This window comes from Diprion similis, chromosome 6 (assembly GCF_021155765.1).
Source record: "Diprion similis isolate iyDipSimi1 chromosome 6, iyDipSimi1.1, whole genome shotgun sequence".
Lineage (NCBI taxonomy): Eukaryota > Metazoa > Arthropoda > Insecta > Hymenoptera > Diprionidae > Diprion > Diprion similis.
Window position 1 is genome coordinate 15,461,824 of NC_060110.1, and position 7,178 is coordinate 15,469,001.

Consider the following 7,178-nt stretch of genomic DNA (forward strand, 5'->3'; position numbering starts at 1 on the left):
GAAAAGTTGTAATATTCGTGTGAAAAACTTTGCATTGGCATAAAGTTTCTTATTCCAATTAAACTGGATACCTTACTGCACGTATTTATAAGGTATATACGGTTGCCTTTAATAATAAATTCTTCAAAGGTTGACATGAGTAATCAATGTATAAAACAATGGAATCGAATATACAAGTACAAAATTACCGTAGACGGTCGGATAAGATGTTTATGGAATTTTTAGATTGATTTTTATAATTTCTGTTTGCGGTATGATGATATTAATTTAAGTATTAGATAATTATATTTCTTCGATACCTCTCTTCAAGTTGCGGAACGTAGGCCTCATTACGTCGATGGGGTGTAAACATTCATGTGAGGTGTAAATTCTATACACACACACACGCGCGCGCGCATATACTGCCATGATTTTGTAAGCTTCCCTTTTAGAAAATTGGAGGTCTAGTGTGTGTGAAATGAAATATTTGTCACATTATGAAATTAAAAATTTATATCACTTGAAATGATTTTTACGAGCTGTATATTACGTCACTGCTGGCGCGGTTACCGTTCTTAAACGCGGAAACGGGACTGAAATAGTCTTTTGAAGTGTATGATAAATATTCTCAATTGAATGTTTATTTATAAATTATAATACTTGTGAGGATAAATTAAAACAAATCATTATTATAACAATCTGTGTAAAAAAAATTGTTTTTTTATTTGTACAAATAAAAAGGTTTTGATATTGTAAATCGGGACTCTGTCATTTCTAGCTTTGCATACTAGCTGAGCGCAGACTCTGTAGATTTAATTATTTTTTCTTTATCGTTGCTGTGACGTTCGTGGTACAATACATTTTTTCGAGAAATATCATTCAAATTCCTATTGATATGTGCTCTATATATTTTGTTGTTCAATCGTTGACCCTGACTGTTTTAATTTGTTGAATTCTGATCTCTGCTTTGATTTTAAAAAATACGTACTTCAATTCAGGAACATGCATTTCGAATTATCGATAATTATTATTAAACATATCGTAAAATTTTGAACCTTGGTATCACTTCCTAATTAACAATTTCGACTCCCGTAGAGAGAACTAGCCCGTATAATGTGGACGCGCAGAACCGCACAGATTTGATGCACACTCGGTTTACAGACGGCTGTCTGGCCGTTGATACCATTCATTCCCAACGAGACACATTGTTATTGAGTATAGGTAACAATTGGTTCCTCAACCGTGATTAATTGGGTGAGCAATTAACAGAGTAATTTTCATCCAAAGATTATCGGTATCCCGAGATATCGATCCTTTGTTAGCTAATGAATGGATTCGCCGTGTAAATAATCCGCTCCAGTCGCGTAAGAATTAGCTGGAGATTATTGTTGACATCGTACAATTTATACGTTTCTAATCAAGACAATTTAACACCAAAACTAATGGCGTTCGTTGCTACCGGTGCAATGATTAATTCTACTTACGCGGGCTAATTGGCTCAAGGCACATTTTTCATTAAACTGAATCAGCTCAATATTTGAGTATATATTGTGTGTATCTTATACCTATAGTTATATTTCTTTGTATTTCTGACAATTATCGGACCGATATGGCTCTTTTTTCAATCACAATCTTTTTTTTTTTTTTGCCAACTTTGGTTTTTGTACAGTTTGTTCATCTCTGATTATCTTTTCAAAATTTGAATTGGCGTTTTAATCCAGTGTTGTACAATGCTAAATGAACACTGTAAGAGAAAAAAATTCTCGAGGATTAGGTCAATACAAAAAAAAAAGCTCACGCTGACTAAAAATTCATTCTGTTCATGACGGCTTTATTCTGAAATTTTGAACCATACATTTAGACATTACATTATGTATTCCGTGGTTTTTATTTCCTATTTATAAATAATCATTAGAAATATCAGCCATCCACAGCTGACCTTCGACATGGCTGATGAGTCGAAAGGACCTCTAGAAACGACGGGAGTGTTTATCGCCCCGCGAAAGGTTCCGGGCTTTCCGGGGAAATGCAGGTCACGTGGGTCGAGTAGGAGCCTCTTCACGCCTCACCGTACGGAACTGCAAATGATTACCTCGTTTAGCTGGGAATCATGTCAAATAAAAACTCAGCGTCGACAGGCAATTGAAACGAAGGGGAGTTTGCTTCTACGGTCAAGCCGGTGCGCTTGTTGAAATGCTTCTACTGCATTATTATATCGTGAGTTTATCGAATAAATTAACGTTCATTTATGGATACTTCGTAAGTGCTCGTGTTTATACACATATACATTCGTTATTGTATACACGGAAACATGGCGCTCAGCTAATAAGCAATTTACCAAAAAGCAATTTTGGTGATACGCTTTGGCAGTCTATCGTTTGTTGACATCAAGTACATAAAAAAGGAACTTTCACGATGTATAAATTGATCGTCACACACTCCGGTAAAACAGCACGTTACAGCATCAGGAAATATACTCCGGAGTCTGGACGTACTTCTAATAACTCCTCTATATTGTCCATGCATATGTTTGTTGTACGCTAGGCTAACAGGTTAAGTAATTGAGCGTCGCATCATTTGATTTTGGTGCTCTTCATTGCGCTGGGAGAAAAAAAGTCTCTTCGACATTTCTCATTTTACGTACAGTCGAGTCCCCCGTGGTTTACTTCCTTACCTTCAATGCACGGCATTAATTTGTGAAGTTCTTTATTACCGCGGAATTACACGTCGAGTACATACATACATCCAAGGGTGGAAACCTACGGCTGACCATAACGCGCAGTTACTACTTGTTCCTCGATCGGTGTGTGTATTCATGGTCTAATTTGGACGCATCTAGTAGAAGGTTCATTCTCGGAAGAATAGAGCGAGGAAAACAAAGATGTAGAAGGTACGTCCGTTTCCCTTACACCAACGAGGCCGTCGCCAGAACGCTTTCTGCCGATATCAACAGTAAACAAAAGGATTTGTGAGGTACACTGGCAGTCGCCTTGGATCTCTCGGAGAGGCAAGAGTGTGCCGATGCGATTTTACGCGATTAAACTTAATGTTTACCATCGTGTTTAATACGAAAAAAGTATTCCACGTTTCTAGATATTAACATTTTCAGTAACGCGTGTATTTTGTCGAAACGGATTGTGCCGAGTCGACGCATTGAATAATTTGTTCGGACACTCTTGGGGATATACCTACGGTATATAATTATACACGTATCTGTATACTGTTTATTTGATTTGAATATGACGGCGAGCAATTGCATCGTCTGTTATAAAACTCACGCGGTGGGTGAACGATGAATGAATAATGCATGTCATTACGATAAATTTTTAATGATCCGATTATAATGTGATGCAGTGAATATGGGGTGTAATTTTGAAAATTGCGTGATCTAATTACCTGCTGGTATTGATCTGAAATATTCAGATAATGCAGGGCTATTTCCTATGGACGGTGTAACTTATTATAGCTTCAGGCATTTGTGCGGAAATTACAAATGAGGCTTGATTTTATAATAAATGAAAGACTGACAAACAAGGGAAAAAGAATTATCCTGTGAGAATTTATTAATTCTTGTTTACTCTTTCGAAATGAGTTTTAGGCTGGTACGAGTATATTTCATAACTTTCGATCATTTACCTCCGAACTCTCCTCCTTCTCTACAAGATTGATTTTACGCGATAATAGGACCCAACAGCTTCTGTATTAGTTTAAGTTCACTTAACGGTGAAACTAATATTATTATATTATTGAAAAACGTGAAATGGATACACAACTATCGTGCGCCAGAAATTAATCTAATATGCTTTCTGCATACGATTTGTCCTCTAAATCCCACCGACCGGAGCAAAGTTCCAAACAAAAAATACCGAGGTTGAAAAAAAAAAGAAATCTAAGGGATTTGGAGGGTCTTCGAGACGGCGTTTGGCGTTATGCGATTGGTTGTAATTCGCGATTGCGCAGGCGCTGGCTTCAATTTCATTGGTTACGAGCTTGCGGAGTTCGAAATTCAATTGAAAGCGCCAGTTAGTGTAGCGACCGTGCGGCGCTTGCAGGCGCTACGCGTAGCCTGCGTAGCTTTAGTTAACGGTGCGCGCGAGTGAATTTTTAGTGGATATCGAACAATCGTTCGTGTGATAAATAATGAAATTATTACAGAAAATCAGTGATAGTGGTAAGCAGTCGGTGGTGATTAATGTTAAAATAGAGGAATAGAAAAGACGACAGGAAGAATAGAATGCCCAGCTGACGGATACCCGATCTTTTTAACACTCAAGTGGAACTGAAGATTGCAGAGACGGTGGAAGGTAAGTTTCATACCGCAAAAATTCATTCTTTCACTTACCATACCGAATTCCTCTCGTTATACACTCGCTTGTATTTAGTAAGACCAATTTTTGCTACCCCGTCGCTCCACTTCTCTATTAATTGTTACTACGATTTACCGATCTATCCGTAGCGTATAAAGCATTTTCTTATCGCATGTTGTACACGAAAATTATTCGTAATTAAACTTCCTCCGCACAATGCTGAGTCGACAATTAAATATTTGCAATATTTGTAGTATTTTAAACACATATATAGATAGAATACCTGTTGCGTATAAATTGGATTGGGTACAAAGTCGGTATCTTGATCGGCAAGCGAAGTTTTTATCAGGTCCAAAGTAATCTCAAAGCTTGCTGCTCGTCTGAGGACTTTCAACGACTGTTGAGGAGGAAATGTCATTCTGTGAGTCTAAATTACCGGAACAAGTATTAGTCCAGAGCAATCCACTCGACTCGACAATGTTCTCGACATCCTTTTGTTACTTACTTCGTCGGAAGGGAGGCTGCAGATTGTGTAAGGCCGTACCGATATATGCAAGGGTGTCCTTCAGGTGTGTTGGTTACAAGGAAAAGTTGGGGGTTGAGGGTGGAAGCAAAGAATAGCGAGGGGGTAAAGGAGAGGGATCTACAATAGGCATTGGACGAGTATATTGTGAATGCGTCAGTTTTGCATTTGAAGAATTTCGAAATTCAAGCGCCTCGAGTTTGACGAAATATCGTAAATTTTATTTCTATCTGCTGGTTTGTTACTTGGATAATTTGTAAATAAAATAAGTAAATAGAGTAAATCGAGTAAATAAATAAAATAAGGAACACTGCAATAGGTATATAAAATATTTTTCGCTTGTATTACGTAATCGTACGATAGTAAAAAAAAAAAAAAAAAATAACTCCCTTGATTACTATCCGTTGAATTACACCTGCCTGCGAAGTTTTCATGTAAAAGTTGAGTGGAATTCTCTTGAACCAGTGTACAGTAACGTGCAGAAAATACTCATAATTTGTTTTCAAACGAATGCAGGGGTCTGATTAAGGCGCATTAAATAAAGAAAAATAAAATAAAATAAAAAGAAACAAGTTGTTTAATCACGAGGGGAAAAAAGTTTGAAAGTATACCGAAGAAGAAATGAGTTGTATATTTCAGTTTAACGAATGAATGTATAAAGCGTTCTAGTCTGCTACAAGTGCTACCGCACTTGAATTTTTCAGTCGAAAAATAAGTAGAAACAAAATTCAAAGTAGGTAAAACGGGAAAGCCTGAGGGAGAAGTATGTTAAACATATGTGAGAGCGGATAAACACGGATAAACATCGAAATTCAACACAGAAAAGAGGTTAACATACGGAAATACCGAGTAGCGCTAAACGCTTCAGATTCTACAGGTAGCATTGATCGGAGAAAGACAATATGCGATAGCAGTTTAGAGGTAATTTACTTGAAAAGTTTCCCAAGTCGCGATGAAACTATGATGTAAAACAGCTCTAACTGCGTTAATGGGCCCGATAATAAAATAGTAGGTATATATACACTTTTCAAATGGGTAAATTGACTTTCGGTTAACAATTGAGCTTGCAAGATAATATAAGGAGGGAAAAATTAACGAGCAGAAAAATGACGTCGCGAAAGTAAAGGACTATTTATTAACGTGACGTGAGATTTCGATTTGGCAAAAAAGCGCGGCCGCTCTAGCTGTCAGGAGCAAAAGTCGAGTTCGTAAAATTAGCAGCAAAATGAAAACGGTGATTAATAGATGTTCGGAAGAATACCGGGGATAAAGAGGAATTGTTCGAGGGTGACAAATTACGAATACACCTAATACCTCTCTCTGCACGGTCCGATTTCCGGTTCGTATTGTAGTCCTGTGAATTACCGACGGACCCAGCTGCGTCGGATTCCCTCTTCATGGGTTCGCTCACTCATGAAGTTGATTACCGAATCGCGGAGATAAGCATCAGCCGTCAACAATTTCGAGTGGAAACACTAAAAGTAAATCAGCGAGAAACGACGAACAGCTAAAAGCGGTTCGGACCGGAAGGACTGAATAGGTTTCCGCAAATCAATACGGTTAATGGAAAATTGATTGTACACCTTGCGCCACACAAATCCCCGTTGTGTGGGTGAAATTAAAACTTAGAAGTGAATCGTGAAAGTACTCGTACAATGGTACCTGGTATTTTTTGGCCGGATGTGAAAGTTTTCATACTCGTAGAAATAAAAAAAAAAAAAAAATCGCAGAGCATAAGCGAAATGACTAGGAATAAAGTTCCATAAGTTTATGACGGGTAGTAAGAATAATTGAATGTAGGTTTGGTTTAGTAAAGAGAATAGATGAACGAGGAATAAAGAAGAAGAAAAAATCGAAAATACAGTATTAACAGAAAGTGTGGAAACTGGAAGTGTTTGGAAAGAATTCTAGCTAACTTTTATTATTCCACCTACGGAGATTCTTAATCATCGAAAGTATGACAAATTGGAAAATTTTTCAGCTGTCGACTTAAAATGTTCACAATATATTTACAGATGATTATTTCTTATCGTATAATCCTTCTACTCACGAACATGCGATGTTTGTAAATTATAGTTGTAAAAAGAATAAGAATTCTGAAAATTGCTTCGTGAGCAGGATTTGTAAAAGGTGGTAAAAGTTGAGCCATGTATATAAAAATAGAAGTGAAGAAATTCGCCGGTATAACTGAGATATATACCCGCTGGGTGGTGGGTATGGATGAGAATAAGACGCATTGAAGTTTACAACCGTGGAAAATGGTGTTGGGTCGCGTCTGACTTGTCGTGCGTCAAGAGATAAAAAATATTGGTTCAGAGTGAGGATTGTCAAACCGGTTACGAACTCGCAAAGCTAATCCTCAATTCGAT